This window comes from Triticum dicoccoides, chromosome 1B (assembly GCF_002162155.2).
Source record: "Triticum dicoccoides isolate Atlit2015 ecotype Zavitan chromosome 1B, WEW_v2.0, whole genome shotgun sequence".
In the NCBI taxonomy this organism is placed as follows: Eukaryota; Viridiplantae; Streptophyta; class Magnoliopsida; order Poales; family Poaceae; genus Triticum; species Triticum dicoccoides.
This window is the reverse complement of record NC_041381.1, coordinates 379,086,712-379,105,362: the sequence shown is the minus strand read 5'-3', so window position 1 is coordinate 379,105,362 and position 18,651 is coordinate 379,086,712.

Sequence of the window (18,651 nt, the reverse complement as noted above, 5' to 3'; positions counted from 1 at the left end):
AAAACAGCCTGGCAAGGGCTGCCGGGCATGCTATGATGTGACACTCGACGACGCATTTAATGCGCTCTATCAGCCTGCAGAGTTAGGTATGATAGCACTATTTGCTATCTAATCAGCATGTAAAGACTAATTTTCCACTATGGTGACCCCTTAATCTATAAAAGGAGGCCCATGCCAATGGTAGAAAGGGTTCACAAGTTTAGCAAGTTTGGACCCTCACATATTCATACACGCGTAGCCACTTCCGCCCCGAGGCAACCCTGTCGGGCAAGTGCGCTGCACCCACCACCACCTTTTCCACCATCAATCCACCAAAGTAGGAGTAGGGTTTTACGCCTCACGGCGGCCCGAACCTGGGTAAAACTGCCCATGTGATCTCTGCCACGCTTCTCCACTCTTTGTGCAACGTGCCCATTCCCCCACCGAACTAAAAGGGGCTCATGGCGCCATAGGTGGCCATGGATTCCCATGACAAGTGGCATCCCGCATTGGGCTTGCGCTTGGTTCAACATAAAACTGACGTATCGAGCCATTACTAGATGATGCCTCCGTAGACCTATTCCTCGAAGAACTCCTAAAGAATTGCATTTTTATTTACGAACAAATCCTAAAAAAAAATTGGGACACAATTTTTTGTCAATAAAACTTCACAAGATTGATAGCAACTACTCATAAGGATGCATAGAGGCTATATTAAGCATTCAAACCACTTAGAACTCTAATAATTCAACATGGAAGCCCATCTACATAAGCACCAAGGGTAGCTAATCATTCAAAATATAACCACTAAAGCAAAAAATAATTGGAGCAACGCAGGGCTCACATACCAAGTAGCAATCCCCCAAAATAGTTTCAAAAATGGAGATTCAAGCAAAGAGATCAAAATCCGCTGGTTTGAGAGCAAGAACATGAGAGAGAGAGAGCTATGGTGATTTATTTCTGGAGGTAGGAGATGACATGGGCTAAAGGCATAAGTGAGGGGACCCACGTGGGGACCACAACCCACCAGGGTGCGCCCTGGTGTCTTGTGGTCACCAGGGGCACCCCCCTAATTTTATTCATACCAAAAGTTCAGAAATATTCAAAAAAATTGTATTAAATTTTCAGGGCATTCTGAGCCCTTTTATTTTTGGGTCATTTTTATTGCACGGGAAATTCAGAAAACAGACTAAACATGGCATTTTTTATTTAATTGAGAAAACAAAAAAGAAAAGGTGGGAGCAGAAGGTTGTGGTTTCTAAATTCATCAGCCCCGTACCTCTAAAAAATTATCCATTAATAAGGTTGATCAAGTCTTATTAACAAACACTTTAGATTAGCATGAAACCGAACAATTTTTGTAAAACACTAAGTTACCTCAACAGGGATATGCATATCCCCAACAATAAGTATATCATATTTGTTTCTAGAAGTAAGTAGAGGTAATTTAAAACTTCCATTAGTGAGTGTCGGAGATTTTTCAGTAACATTAATACCATTCACTTGGAATTGCTTCTTTGGAAAATGCATCGTGTGCTCATTACCATTGATATGAAAAGTGATCTTGCTTTTATTGCAATCAATAACAGCCCGTGCAGTATTCAAAAAGGGTCTACCAAGGATAATCAACATGTTATTGTCCTCGGGCATCTCAAATATAACAAAGTCTATTAAGATAGTAACATTTGCTACAACAACAACAACAGGCACATCCTCACAAATACCGATAGGTATGGCAGTTGATTTGTTAGCCATTTGCAAAGATATTTTAGTGGATGTGAGTTTATTCAAATCAAGATTTTTATATAAAGAGAAAGACATAACACTAACACCAACTCCTAAATCACACAAAGCAGTTTTGACATAATTTATTTTGATGGAGCATGGTATAGTTGGTATTCCTAGATCTCCTAGTTTTTTAGGTACTCCATCCTTAAAAGAATAATTAGCAAGCATGGTGGAGACTTCATCTTCCGGTATCTTTATTTTGTTAGTGATGATGATGTCTTTCATGTATTTTGCATTAGAGCCATCTTTAAAATATCAGTCAAGGGGGTGCGCAAAAAGACTGGCCTAAGCATTTCAACAAAGCGTTCAAGTTCTTTCATCATCCTTTTTCTTAGTTGGTTTAGGTGGAAAGGGCATGGGTTTCCAAACCCATGGTTCTCTTTCTTTACCATGTTTTCTAGCAACAAAGTCTCTTTTACCTTATCTTTTATTTTTAGGTTGTGGGTTATCAAGATCAACAACAAGTGCTATCTCAACATCATTATCTAGTTGTTTATCATTATCTGGTTGTGTGTGTTCATGAATATCATCATTTTTTCTCATTATCACTAGGTGAATGTTCATTACCAGATTGAGTTTCAACATCTGAGATAGAGACATCATTATTATCTTCAGGAGGTTTTTCTATTTCAGGTTCACTAGAGGTATGCAAAGTCATATCATTTTTCTTTTTCTTTTTCCTTTATAAGGACTGGGTACGTCGGTATTAATTCTTTGAGAGTCTTGTTCAATTCTTTTAGGTGTACCTCGGGATAAAGTGGTTCCTAAGTCATTTTACCTCCTCTAATTTCTACTCTAACAACAAAATTATTTGTATTATTATTCATTTCACCAAGCAATTCTTTTTGAGATTGAGCAACTTGTTCTAGCTGGGTTTGAACCATAGAAGCATGTTTTCCTACACCCCTAAAATCATTAGTAATTCTAAATAACATGTCACTCAAGCGCGCAATCATATCAGAGTTGTATTTCAATTGTTTCATAAAATTTGCATTGAAGTGATCTTGTTTGATGATGTACCTATCAAATTCATATGGGCATTGACTAGGATGTTTGTTGTCAGGGATGTCACTTTCATCAAACTTTATAAAAGATTTTACCTCTATCACCTGTGGAGGTGTGATACGTCCATTTTGCATCATGCTTTTTATATTGAGATTTATTGCATTATGGGATGTTATTACACATTATGGTGCAATACTTATGCCTTTTCTCTCTTATATTACAAGATTTACATGAAGAGGGAGAATGCCGACAGCTGGAATTCTGGACCGGAAAGGAGCAAATCTGAGAGACCTATTCTGCACAACTCCAAAAGTCCTGAAAGTTTACGAAGAATTATTTTGGAATATATAAAAAATACTGGGTGAATAAAATACCAGAGGGGACCCACTAGGTGGCCACAAGCCGGGGGGGGGGGGGCTACCCTATGGGCGCGCCCCTAGGGCTTCTGGGCCCCCCTGGCAGGTGTCCAGTGCCCATATTATGCTATATGGTGTGTTTTGACCTATGAAAAATCATAAGAAAGGTTTCGGGATAAAGTGTCGCCGTCTCGAGGCGGAACTTGTGTAGAAGCAATCTAGGGCTCCAACGGAGCTGTTCTGCCGGGGAAACTTCCCTCCGGGAGGGGGAAATCGAAGCCATAGTCATCACCATCTATCCTCTCATCAAGAGAGGGTCAATCTCCATCAACATCTTCACCAGCACCATCTCCTCTCAAACCCTAGTTCATCTCTTGTATCTGATCTTTGTCTCAAATCCTCAGATTGGTACCTCTGGGTTGCTAGTAGTGTTGATTACGCCTTGTAGTTGATGCTAGTTGTTTATTCAATGGAGGATCATATATTCAGATCCTTAATGATATTTAATACCCCTCTGATTATGAACATGAATATGCTTTTTGAGTAGTTACGTTTGTTCCCGAGGACATTGGAGAAGTCTTGTTATAAGTAATCATGTGAATTTGGTATTCGTTTGATTTTTTGATGAGATGTATGTTGTCTTTCCTCTAGCGGTGTTATGTGAACAAAGACTACATGAAACTTCACCATGATTTGGGCCTAGGGGAAGGCATTGGGAAGTAATAAGTAGATGATGGGTTGCTAGAGTTACAAAAGCTTAAACCATAGTTTATGCGTTGCTTCGTAAGGGGCTGATTTGGATCCACATGTTTCATGCTATGGTTAGATTTATCTTAATTCTTCTTTCATAGTTGTGGATGCTTGCGAGAGGGGTAAATCACAAGTGGGAGGCTTGTCCAAGTAAGGACATCACCCAAGCACCGGTCCACCCACATATCAAATTATCAAAGTAACGAACGTGAATCATATGAGCATGATAAAAACTAACTTGACAATAATTCCCATGTGTGCTCGGGAGAGCTTTGCTTTATATTAGACTTTGTTTAGGCTTATCCTTTGCTAAAAAAGGATTAGTACACCTTGATGCACCTTTGTTACACTTGTTACTTGTTACCCGTTACGAATTATCTTATCACAAACTATCTGTTGCCGATAATTTTAGTGCTTGTAGAGAATACCTTGCTGAAAATAACCGCTTGTCATTTCCTTTTGCTCCTCGTTGGGTTCGACACTTTTACTTATCGGAAGGACTTCAATAAATCCCCTATACTTATGGGTTATCAAGACTCTTTCTGGTGCCGTTGCCGGGGAGTGAAGCGCCTTTGGTGAGTGGAATTTGGTATGAAAACATTTATATTACGTGCTGAAATTTACTGTCACTTGTCACTATGGAAAATCATCCTTTGAGGGGTTTGCTCGAGGTATCTTCACCCCGACCAAAAGAGAAAAGAGTTGCCCCTCAACCAGCTGAACCTACTGAATTTTTTTATTATGAATTTCCTTCGGGTATGCTAGATAAACTGCTAGCTAATCCTTATGTAGGAGATGGAACCTTACATCCTGATATGCATCTACTCTATGTGGATGAAGTTTGTGGATTATTTAACCTTGCAGCTTTGCCCGAGGATGAATTCAAGAAGAAGGTCTTCCCTTTATCTTTGATACATAGCCTATGCAATGATATTGGGACTTGGAATTATAACCGATTGAAATTGGAATTTCATCAGAAGTTTTATCCTATGCATTTGGTTCATCGTGATCGGAATTATATATATGATTGTTGGCCTTGTGAAGGAGAAAGCATCGCTCAAGCTTGGGGGAGGCTTAAGTCAATGTTATATTCATGCCCCAATCATGAGATCTCAAGAGAAATTATTATTCAGAACTTTCATGCTTGGCTTTCTCATAATGATCAATCCATGCTCGATACTTCTTGTACTAGTTCTTTTATGAAGAAGACTATTGAATTCAAATGGGATTTATTGGAAAGAATTAAATGCAACTCTAATGACTGGGATCTCGACGAAGGTAAGGGTATAAACCTTAAGTTTGATTGTGTTAAATCTTTTATGGATACCGATGCTTTTCGTGAATTTAGCACTAAATATGGGTTTGACTTTGAGATAGTAGCTTCTTTTTGTGAATAATTTGCTACTCATGTTGATCTCCTTGAGGATAAGTGGTTTAAATATCATCCTCCCATTGACTTAAAAATAATAGAACCTATTAAAGTTGTAGAGGAAACTATTACTTATAATGTCGATCCTATTGTTCCTACTCCTTATATAGAGAAACCACCTTTTCCTGTTAGAGTAAAGGAACATGCTAAAGCTTCAGCTGTGGTTCGTAAGAGTTATACTAGAACACCTACACCTCCTGAACAAATTAAAGTTGAATCTACTATTGCTATGGTTCAATATCTCTTGGTAGATAATATTGATGGGCATGTTATTTATTTCTATGATGAAGCTGCTAGAATTGCCAAACCTGATGATAAAGATAAATATAGACCTCTTGTTGGCATGCCTGTTGTTTCTGTTAAAATATGAGATCATTTTTATTATGACTTATGTGATTTGGGTGCTAGTGTGAGTGCAATTCCTTTTACTCTTTACCAAGAAATTATGAATGATATTGCTGAAATAAAAGATATTGATGTCACTATTAAGCTTGCCAATAGAGATACTATATCACCAATTGGTATTGTTAAAGATGTTGAAGTATTGTGCGGAAAATAAAATACCCTACTGATTTTCTTGTTCTTGGTTCCCCACAAGATGATTTTTATCTCATTATATTTGGTAGACCTTTCTTGAGCACCGTCAATGCTAAGATAGATTGCAAGAAAGAAACTGTTATTCTAAGTTTTGGGGATGTGTCTCATGAGTTTAATTTCTCCAAATTTCATAGAGAACCCCATGATAAGGAATTGCCTAGTAAAGATGAAATTATTGGTCTTGCTTCCATTGTTATGCCTCCTACTGATCATTTAGAACAATATTTGCTAGACCATGAAAATGATATGTTTATGAATGAAAGAAAGGAATTAGATGAGATTTTCTTTAAATAGATGCCTGTTTTGAAACACAATTTGCCCGTTGAGACTCTTGGAGATCCTCTACCTCCCAAGAGTGATCATGTGTTCGGTCTTAAACAATTACCTGATACTTTGAAATATGCTTATCTCGATGAGAAAAAGATTTATCCTGTTATTATTAGTGCTAACCTTTCAGAGCATGAGGAAAATAAATTATTGAAAACTCTGAAGAAGCACCGTGCAGCTATTGGATATACTCTTGATGATCTTAAGGGCATTAGTCCCACTCTATCTCAGCACAAAATTAATATGGAACCTGATCCTAAACCTGTTGTTGATCACCAGTGACAATTGAATCCAGAAATGAAAGAAGTGGTAAGAAATGAAATACTAAAGCTTCTGGAAGCAGGTATAATTTATCCTGTTGCTGATAGTAGATGGGTAAGTCTTGTTCATTGTGTCCCTAAGAAGGGAGGTGTTACTGTTGTTCCTAATGATAAGAATGAATTGATTCCGCAAAGAATTGTCACATGTTATAGAATGGAAATTGATTTTAGAAAATTAAATAAAGCTACTAGGAAAGATCATTACCCTCTACCTTTTACTAATCAAATGCTAGAAAGACTATCCAAACATACACATTTTTGCTACCTAGATGGTTATTCTGTTTTTCCCATATACCTGTGTCACAAGAGGATCAAGAAAAGACTACTTTTACTTGCCCTTTCGGTACCTTTGCTTATAGACGTATACCTTTTTGTTTATGCAATGAACCTGCTACCTTTCAAATATGTATGACTGCTATATTCTCTGACTTTCATGAAAAGATTGTTGAGGTTTTCATGGATGATTTCTCCGTTTATGGAACTTCTTTTGATGATTTTTTAAGCAACCTTGATCGAGTTTCGCAGAGATGTGAAGAAACTAATATTGTCTTGAATTGGGAGAAGTGCCACTTCATGGTTAATGAAGGTATTGTCTTGGGGCATAAAATCTCTGAAAGAGGTATTGAAGTTGATAAAGCTAAAGTTGATGTTATTGAAAAAATGTCGTGTCTTAAAGAAATCAAAGGTATAAGAAGTTTCATTGGTCATGTTGGTCTCTATAGGAGATTTATTAAATACTTCTCTTCAATTTCTAGGCCTCTCACTTATCTCTTGCAAAAATATGTTCCATTTGTTTTTGATGATGATTGTGTAGAAGCCTTTGAAATACTTAAGAAAACCTTGATTTTTGCACCTATTGTTCAACCACCTGATTGGAACCTTCCCTTTGAAATTGTGTGTGATGCTAGTGATTGTGCTGTTGGTGCTGTTCTAGGACAAAGAGTTGATAAGAAATTAAATGTTATCCATTATTCTAGTAAAACTCTAGACAATGCGCAAAGAAATTATGCTACTACTGGAAAAGAATTTTTAACAGTTGTGTTTGCTTGTGATAAGTTTGGATCTTATATTGTTGATTCCAAAGTAATTGTTCACACCGGTCATGCTGCTATTAAATACCTTAAGGAAAAGAAGGATGCTAAACCTAGACTTATTAGATGGGTTCTCTAGCTGCAAGAATTTGATTTGCATATTATTGATAGAAAGGGAGTTGAGAACCTCATAACAGCCGACTTGTCTAGGTTAGAAAATGTTCTTGATGACCCACTACCTATTGATGATAGCTTTCTCGATGAACAATTAGTTGTCATAAATGCTTCTCATAGTGCTCCATGGTATGCTAATTATATCGTTGCTAAATTTATACCTCCTAGTTTCACATACCAGCAAAATAAAAAGTTTTCTATGATTTAAGACATTACTTTTGGGATGACCCACATCTTTATAAAGAAGGAGTCGATGGTGTTATTAGACGCTGTGTACCTGAGTATGAATAGGAACAGATCCTACGCAAGTGTCACTCCGAGGCCTACAGAGGGCACCATGCTGGAGATAGAACTGCACACAAGGTATCACAATCTGGTTTTTATTGGCCTACTCTTTTTAAGGATGCTCGTAAGTTTGTTTTGTCTTGTGATGAATGTCAAAGAATTGGTAATATTAGTAGATGTCAGGAAATGCCTATGAATTATTCACTTGTTATTGAACCATTTGATGTTTGGGGCTTTGATTATATGGGACCTTTTCATTCCTCTAATGGGTATACACATATTTTAGTTGATGTTGATTACATTACTAAGTGGGTAGAAGATATTCCAACTAGTAGTGATGATCATAATACTTCTATTAAAATGCTTAAAGGAGTTATTTTCTTGAGGTTTGTAGTCCCTAGGTATTTAATGACTGATGGTGGTTCACACTTTATTCATGGTGCTTCTCGAAAATTGCTTGCCAAGTATGATGTTAACAATAGACTTGCATCTCCTTACCATCCCCAGTCTAGTGGTCAAGTAGAATTGAGCAATAGGGAAATAAAGTTGATTTTGCAAAAGACTCTTAATAGATCTAGAAAGAATTAGTCTAAGAAACTTGATGATGGATTATGGGCTTATAGAACTGCTTATAAAAACCCTATGGATATGTCTCCATATAAAATGTTTATGGAAAAGCCTGTCATTTACCTCTTGAACTAGAACATAAAGCTTATTGGGCAATTAAAGAACTCAACTACGATTTCAAAATTGCCGGTGAGTAGAGGTTATTTGACATTAGCTCACTTGATGAATGGAGAACCCAAGCCTAAGAGAATGCCAAGTTGTTTAAAGAGAAAGTTAAAAGATGGCATGATAAAAGGATACAAAAGAGTGAATTTAATGTAGGTGACCTTGTCCTGCTATACAACTCTTGTTTAAGGTTTTTTGCAGGAAAGCTTCTCTCTAAATGGGAAGGTCCTTACATTGTCGAGGAGGTTTATCGCTCCGGTGCCATCAAGATCAACAACGCCGAGGGCACCTACCCAAAGGTGGTAAACAGGCAAAGAATCAAACATTATATCTCAAGTACTCCCATAAATGTTGAAACCATTATTATTGATACCATAACCCCGGAGGAGCACATAAGAGATATCTACCAAAAAACTCCAAAAATATTTTAGTGTGTTTCTCTGAATTTCTTTTTTTATCGAGTCATACAGAGGAGAAGACCATGATGAAAATGTTGAGTGGCTCTCATTTGCATTATTGTTGATCTAACAAAGAGACCATATTACCTTGTCTTCTCCTCTTGAATAAATGTTTGCAGATTCCAGCTTAGTCCAAGACACTCTTGCACTATTATTATTTCAAATCGTTCGGTCGTGCAAGTGAAAGGCAATAATGGCGATATTAGATGAACTGGCCATGGCAGAGAGAAACGGGTATGAACTTGACTTGTTCTGTTTTTGTAACTATGTTTAACCTAGTATCCATGCTTTAACCTATTATGAGCAAACATGTTTGCAATGACAATTACAGATTATAGTTCCTCATGCCATGCGTAAGTAGCTAGGGGTGAATAATGACTTATCTTGGATATCAACATTGCATTAAAACGATTGTGATGTAGTATGACGATATGGTATCCTCCTCTGAATGTTCGAGTTGCTTGACTTGGCACATGTTCATGCATGTAGTTGAATCAAAACCAACATAGCATCTATGATATTTATGTTCATGGTGTCCATATCCAACTCATGCTAGTATCCAATGTAACTTATGTATAATGCATGCTCATGACCGTTGTTGCTCCCTAGCTGGCCACTTCTCAACCTATTTGCTAGCTTCGCCTGTACTAAGTGGGAACTCTGCTTGTACTTAAAAAACCTGAAACCCAAGTTATTCCAGATGAGTCCACCATACCTACCTATATGCGGTATTACACTGCCTTCCTAAGTAAATTTGCATGTGCCACCTTAAAAACTTCAAATAAATACCCTTTTTGTGTGCCTGGATCATTCATGCAACGACAGGAGGTGGTCGGTATCTTCCATGCTAAGCGGGTTATTCTCAGGTCGAGTGTTTATTCACTCGCCATCGCACGAGAAAAAAGGCAGTAATAGGGATGCCCAGTCCCAAACTACAAAAAGAAAAGAGCTCACAAATAATCAAACAAAAACTCCCAATGGAGTCATAACTTTTACCTTTCCGCTTGGGAACCGCCACTAGCATGCTTAGCATGGAAGATATTGATAATTGATGGTCGTGAAGTGAATAAGAAGGGTGCATGTCTCAAAATATCATTTACCTCTGTTTTAAAAACTTGAGCTCTGGCACCTCTGCAAATCACTGCTTCCCTCTGCGAAGGGACTATCTATTTACTTTTATGTTGTGTCATCACCTTCTCAAATAAGTGCCAGAACCTGAGAGCACTGTTGTCGTGCTGATGCATTGTATATAGATAATGTTGGGTGCATCATGACTGGATCTTTTCTACCATGAATTAAAATGTTTAGTCACTGCTTGAACTTTGGGGGTGCTCTGCATTTATGTTTTGCGGTCTCAGAAAGGGCTAGCGAAATACCACTATTGTCATATTATATCATGGCTGTTTTGACAACGTGTTGCTATTTGAGATATCTTATAATTGCTCTCTAGTTGTTTATGTCATTAATATGAGTTAATATAATTTTTAAGAGTTATTGTCGACATGGTTAGTTATAATCCTTGCTGAAAACCTAGGTGTTGTTTAAGCTTATTTATGAAACAAGAGCAAAAGAGTTCGTACAAGTTTTTCTTTTTCACTTTTAGTTTATCAACTGAATTGCTTGAGGACAAGCAAAGGTTTAAGCTTGGGGGAGTTGATACGTCTCCAACGTATCTACTTTTCCTAACGCTTTTCCTCTTGTTTTGGACTCTAATTTGCATGATCTGAATGAAACTAACCCCGGACTGTCGCTGTTTTCAGCAGAACTACCATGGTGTTGTTTTTATGCAGAAATAAAAGTTCTCGGAATGGAACGAAACTTTGCGAGGATTTTTTATATCAGATAAGAGAATTTCTGGAACCAGGAAGGACCTCAGGGGGCACTTGGGTGGGCATAACCCACTAGGGCGTGCCAGCCCGCACCAGGTGCACCCAGGTGGGTGCTGCCCACCTGGTGACCCCGCTGACCCTCGAACCGACGCTATAAAATCCCATATTTCCAAAAAAAATTAGGGAGAAAGAGTTATCGCGTTTCACGAGACCGAGCCGCTGCCAAGCCCTATTCTTCCTCGGGAGGGCATATCTGGAGTCCGTTTGGGGCTCCAGAGAGGAGGATCTTCGATCTTTGTCATCACCAACACATATCCATTGCCAATTCCATGATACTCCCCACCAGGAGTGAGTAATTCCTTCGTAGGCTCGCTGGTCGGTGAGGAGTTGGATGAGATTCATCATGTAATCGAGTTAGTTTTGTTAGGGCTTGATCTCTAGTATCCCCTATGTTCTGAGATTGATGTTGCTATGACTTTGACATGCTTAATGCTTGTCACTTTGGGCCAGGGTGCCATGATTTCAGATCTGAACCGTTTATGTTATCACCATTATATCCATGTTCTAGATCCGGTCTTGCAAGTTATAGTCACCTACTATGTGTTATGATCCGGCAACCACGGAGTGACAATAGTCGGGACCACTCCTGGTGATGACCGTAATTTGTGGTGTTCATGTATTCACTGTGTGCTAATGCTTTGTTCCAGTTCTCTATTAAAAGGAGGCCTTAATATCCCTTAGTTTCCAATAGGACCCCGCTACCACGGGAGGGTAGGACAAAAGATGTCATGCAAGTTCTTTCCATAAGCATGTATGACTATTTTGCGGAATACATGCCTACATTATATTTATGAACTGGAGCTAGTGTCGTATCACCCTAGGTTATAACTGTCTCATGATGAATATCATCCAATGAGTCACCGATCCAATGCCTACGAATTTATCTTATATTGTTCTTGCTAAGTTACTACTGCTGCTACTGCTATCGTTACTGCTACAATATCGTTGTTATCACTTTTACTGTTACCCTTACTACTGCTACAATCATCAAAACTATCATACTACTTTGCTACTAATCACTTTACTACAGATAATTAATCTCCGGGTGTGGTTGAATTGACAACTCAACTGCTAATACCTTCAAATAATCCTTGGCTCCCCTTGTGTCGAATCTATAAATTTGGGTTGAATACTCTACCCTCCAAAGATGGCACGTTCCTTAGCGAAACCATCAAGCTTGTTGTGAGGAGCTTTGGTTTGTGAGAAGCTTATACCCAAACTTACCCCAAATGGGAGAAAACTTTACCACGACATGTTGATGCCGCTCCATGATAGCATGCCAAGTTTCATGAATTTCAGACGAGTTTTGGATTTTCTAGAATTTAAAAACAAAGTATATCAATGTTTTGCCGACAATCAATAGTGCCCTAGTGTTTGAAATCCATTCCCAATTCTTTCATGGGACCTAAGCATGCACCCAAGGACACGGATTTGTTTTTTCAACCAATTTATATGCACTGAGCATGTGCATGTAGTTCAAATTTGAATTATGCACATAAAATGCCTAGAAAACCCAGTTAATGCATCAAAATGTCCAAATGAACCCTAAAAAATTCAAAAATTTAACACAACACCCTTGTTGTTCTATGTTGATACTACAAAATTTTTGAAAGCAATAAGAGGCAACAAATATCGTTTTGTCCCCAAAGGTGGCACGTTCCCTACCAAAACCACAGGCTTGTTGTGAGAAGCTCTGGTTTGTGAGAAGTTTATACCCAAACCTGCCCTAAATGGGACAACAAATTTACCACGGCGTATTGATGCCGCTCCATGATAGCATGCCAAGTTTCATGAATTTTAGACGAGTTTTGCATTTACTAGAATTTAAAAACAAAGTATCTCAATGTTTTGCCGGCAATCAACATTGCCCTGGTGTTTGAAATTCATTCCCATTTCTTGCATGGGACCTAAGCATGCACCCAAGGACACTGATTTGATTTTTCAACCAATTTCTATGCACTGGAGCATGTGCATGTAGTTCAAATTTGAATTATGCACATAAAATGCCCAGAAACCCCAGTTAATGTATAAAAATGTCGAAGCAAACCCCAAAAAATCCCAAAAAATGACATAACACTCCTGTCGTTCTATGTTAACACTAGCAAAATTTTGAAAGCAAGAAGAGGCAACGGATATTGTTTTGTCTCCAATGGTGGTACGTTCCCTACCGAAACCATCAGGCTTGTTGTGAGAAGCTTTGGTTTGCGAGAACCTTATACCCAAACCTTCCCCAAATGGGACAAAAAATTTATGACAGCATGTTGATGCCGCTCCATGATAGCATGTCAAGTTTCATGAACTTCAGACGGGTTTTGGATTTACTAGAATTTAAAAACCATGTATCTCAATGTCTGCGGCCGAGCGACGGTGGCAAGCTGTTTGACATTCATTCTCATTTCTTGCATGGGACCTAAGCATGCAACCAAGGACACATATTTGATTTTTCAAACATTTTACATGCACTGGAGCACTTGCATGTAGTTCAAATTTGAATTATGCACATAAATGCATAGAAAACTCAGTTAATGCATAAAAATGTCCAAACGAACCCCGAAAAATTCCTAAAGTTAACACAACACTCATGTTGTTCTATGTTGACACTAGAAAAAATGAAATCAAGAAGAGGCAACAATATTGTTTCGTCCAGAAAGGTGAAACATTCCCTACCGTAACCATGATGCTTGTTGTGAGAAGCTCCGGTTTATGAGAAGCTTATACCCCAACCTGCCCCAAATGGGACAATATTTTTACCATGGGATGTTGATGCCGTTCCATGCTAGCATGCCAAGTTTCATAAATTTCAGACGCATTTTCGATTTACTAAAATTTAAAACCATGTATCTCAATGTTAGCAACCGAGCGATGGTGGCAAGGTGTTTGACATTCATTCTCATTTCTTGCATGGGACTTAAGAATGCAACCAAGGACACACATTTCAACTTTGAACCCATTTATATGCACTGGAGCATGTGCATGTAGTTCAAATTTGAATTATGCACATATATGCATAGAAAACTCAGTTAATGTATAAAAATGTCCAAGCGAACCCCCTAAAATCCCAAAAATTGACACAACACTCATGTTGTTCTATGTTGACACGAGAAAAAAATTGAAAGTAAGAAGAGGCAACAGATATCGTTTTGTCCCCCAAGGTGGTACGTTCCCTACTGAAACCATCAGGCTTGTTGTGAGAGAAGCTTATACCCAAACATGCCCCAAATGGGACAATATTTTTAACACATCATGTCGTTTCCATTCCATGATATCATGTCAAGTTTCATGAATTTCAGACGAGTTTTTGATTTACAAGAATTTAAAACCATGTATCTCAATGTTAGCGACCGAGCGACAGTGTAAAGTGTTTGACATTCATTCTAATTTCTTGCATGTGACCTAAGCTTGCAACCAAGGACACAAATTTAATTTCGCGACCCGTTTTTATGGACTGGGCATGTGCATGTAGTCCAATTTTGAATTATGCATATAAATGCCTAGAAAACTCAGTTAACGTATAAAATGTCCAAACTATCCCCGAAAAATTCCAAAATTTAACACGACACTCCTGTTGTTCTATGTTGACACCAGGAAAAAAATTGAAAGCAAGAGGAGGCGACGAATATCGTTTTGTCCACAAAGGTGACACGTTTCCCTAATGGAACCATGAGGCTTCTTGTGAGAAACTCTAGTTTGTGAGAAGCTTATACCATAACCTGCCCCAAATAGGACAATATTTTTTACCCCAGCATGTTGATGCCATTCCATGATAGCATGCCAAGGTTCATGAATTTCAGATAAGTTTTGGGTTTTCTAGAATTAAAAAAGCAAGTACCTCTACATTTGCCGGAGAGCCACGGTGTCGTCGTGTTCGAAATTCGTCCCCATTTCTTTCATGGGACATGAGCAAAAACCCATGGACACATATATGATTTTACAAGACATGTTGGTGCATGGGAGCATGTGCATGTAGTTTAATTTCGAATTGTGCACCTGAAATGGCTAGAAAGCCAATTAAATGTATTGTCCAAATGAACCCTGGATAATTCAAACTTTTTTACAACACATATATAGTTGCATGTTCACTGCAGATAAAAGTTCTTGCAATTCAAACACCCTCCATTGCCGCTGTGACCCCATTAAGTAATTCAAATCAAGATGAAAAATCAAGTAGATCACACACAGTATATTATCACCAATCGTGTGAGATGCAGTACAAAATATCTTGGAGCACCAGCGGAGTATAGTATGCTTATGGCTTACGCGAGAAGGTGCGTCAGCTACAGTCCACAGCCGGCCTATCAAGAACAATAGCTCACTCCCCAAATATCATTTCACTGTTCAATCGCCGCCGGTGAAAGATGGGGATGTGGACCCGCGTCGTGAGGGCAACTTCGGCGGCCCACTCCGGCGAGAGCGTGGCCGCAGCTGCCATGCACGTGCTAACAAGGTGCATGAGCACGTCCGCAATCCGCGATCGGGCAGCCAAGGCAGGCCAAACGGTCGATGTTGCTTCTCAGATGGCGGCAACTACATCTGCCTCGCGGATAGCAAATGGCGAGAGCGGCACAACAGCTGTTCGTTCCACAGTGGCGGCCTTAGCCCTGATGGAGGCCGCCCATGACCATGTCGAGGCCGCCCATACCTAGCTCTTCGCGGTCACCGCACTAATCGAATGAAATTTCTCCGACAACGGTCGGCAACCCACTGCCAAAGAGTTGGCAATCGACGAGAGCGTTCGAGCAACCGTCTGTTCCTCCACCGCATACCTTGCCACGATAGAGCCCGTCCAAGCCCAAATCGCGGCCGCCCATGCCCAGCTCGTGGCGGCCTTTTCCAATTAGATGGAGGACGCAGATGGTGAGATGCTTACCGAGTATGGTGCGATGGATGCCATGGAGCCCCTTCCCCAGGAGACCGTCGGGCGCGAGCTGGACATGGAGGAGGCGGCAGAGATCGATGAGCACCAGTGAAAGGATCGAGAAGAGGTGTCTAGAGGGGGGTGATTGGACACTCAACAAGCAAAAGTAGCACTTTTTAAGTTCTTCAAGTTGAGGTTGTAGATTAGCACAATTTTAAGCATTCCCAACACACTTCAAGCAAGCATGGCAAGAGTAAAAGCATCGAAAATAGCTAAACATGCTAGTTTCAAGAAAGTAAAGGGATGGGATTGGAGTGTGCAAACGCAACGAAGACATGGAGATTTTTGGCGTGGTTCCGATAGGTGGCGCCATCGTAAATCCATGTTGATGGAGACTTCAACCTACGAAGGGTAACGGTTGCGCGAGTCCACGGAGGGCTCCACCCACAAAGGGTCCACGAAGAAGCAACCTCGTCTATCCCACCATGGCCATCACCCATGAAGGACTTGCCTCACTCGAGTAGATCTTCACGAAGTAGGCGGTCTCCTTGCCCTTACAAACTCCTTGGTTCAACTCCACAAACTTGACGGAGGCTCCCAAGTGACACCTAACCAATCTAGGAGACACCACTCTCCAAAACGTAATATATGGTGTGTTGATGGTGAACTCCTTGCTCTTGTGCTTCAAATGATAGTCTCCCTAACACTCAACTCTATCTCATAGATTTGGCTATGGTGGAAAGATAGTTTGAGTGGAAAGAAACTTAGGGAAGGCTAGAGATCAAGATTCTTGTGGTTGGATTGGAATTTCTAGGTCTCAACACATGAGTAGGTGGTTTTCTCTTAGAAAATGAGTAGTGGGAGTGTAGGCACGTTCTGATGGCTCTCTCATGAATGGAGAAGGGGGTGGAGGGATATATATAGCCTCCACACAAAATCTAACCGTTACACACTTTTTACCCAACTCGGTCAGACCAAATAGAGAAACTCGATGAGACTGATTTTGTTCAAAATTTAACCGTTAGGAATCTCGGTGGGACCGACGAGATCAACTCGGTGAGACCGATGTGCTAGGGCTAGGGAGAAACCTTATCTCGGTGAGACCGATTTCAACAATTAATCAAACAGAGAGTTGGTCAAGAAAACTCGGTGGGACCAATTGCACATTTTGGTGAGACCGAAACAATTGCAATAGGCGACAGAGAGTTTACAAGGCCATCTTGGTGAGACCGAGGTCCATATCGGTTTGACCGAACTGATTAGGGTATCTGACATTGGCTATGTCAAGTGAACTTGGTGGCACCGGATAGATCAAATCGGTGGGGCCGAGTTTGACTTTAGGTTTTGGACAAATGTGGAAATGAGAAAGTGGTTGAGGGTTTTGGAGCAATATCACTAAGCACTTTGAGCAAGTAGACCATTAAGCAACACCTCATTCCCTTTTAACAGTATTGGCTTTTCTATGGACTCAATGTGATCTTGGATCACTAAAATGGAAATGAAGAGTCTTGAGCCTTTGCCAATTTTTGTCCTTAGCATTTTGAAGGGGTTCCACATCCTCTTTTCCTTGCCACTCCATTGTTGAACTCATCTGAAATGTACTTGATAAAAATGTTAGTCCAACAAGAGATATGTTGACATTCATTACCAAAATCGCCCAGGGAGCACTTGTGCTTTCAATCTCCCCCTTTTTGGTAATTGACGACAACATACATCAAAGCTTTAGATGAAGATAAGAATAGTAACAGGTAAAGCTTTGGAAGGACATGTAACATACATAGACTCCCCTACATGTATGCAATCATGTAATGATGGAATGTAAGAACATGTGAATGCATAAGCATGTCAGAGCAAGCAATGAGTTACATGTATCTTGGCTATATGCATCAGAGCAAATGATGTAGATATAATAGGTATACCTTCATGTTCATGAATCCTTCTTGCAAAAAATATGGGCAGTAACAAGAGATCCTCATGCACGTGAGTATGATACATATATGTACCTTGTGGTCTTGAGCTGGCTTAGGAAGAGATGAGCTTGAGAAAACAAGGTTAGATAACACAATAACTCTCTAAAAAAAGCATGTTCAGGAAAACCACAAGAGTACCAAGACTGGGATGACATGTAATGAGTGAGTACTTAGTACTCCATTTGGATATAGACATGTCCCCAAAGATTAAAGATATGCAATGAATTCCAAAGATTTTCTTCCCTTAGATTTGAGCTCTTTCTCCCCCTGAATCTGATATTGGATAATGGGAGAAGGTAGGGTAAGAGAAAATCAGAGGAAAGAAGGAAAAGAAAATCAGAGCAAGAACCACTAAGGCAAGAAATGGTTCAAACAAGCAGGTCTAAACATGTCTTTCCCCTCTTGAAGACATGTGGCTTCTCTCCTCTATTAACAATAAGCATCTGGGGAGGCTAAGATGTCTCTCTTTCATGTGATGAGCTTTGATGTGGTCTCTCTCTCCCCCTTTGACATCAATTTCCAAGAAGGGTTCTTCTAGAGTTTGAGTCAATTAGGTTCGGTCCTTGAGTCACATCACAAAGCATCATGTAGATTATGATGCAGGTAGAGGATAAGAATCATTGAGTGGAGCTGGAAATTAGTGCATAATGCAATGGCAAAAAGTTTTCTGCAGCACTGAAATTGGTAACGCCGATTTGTGTTCATC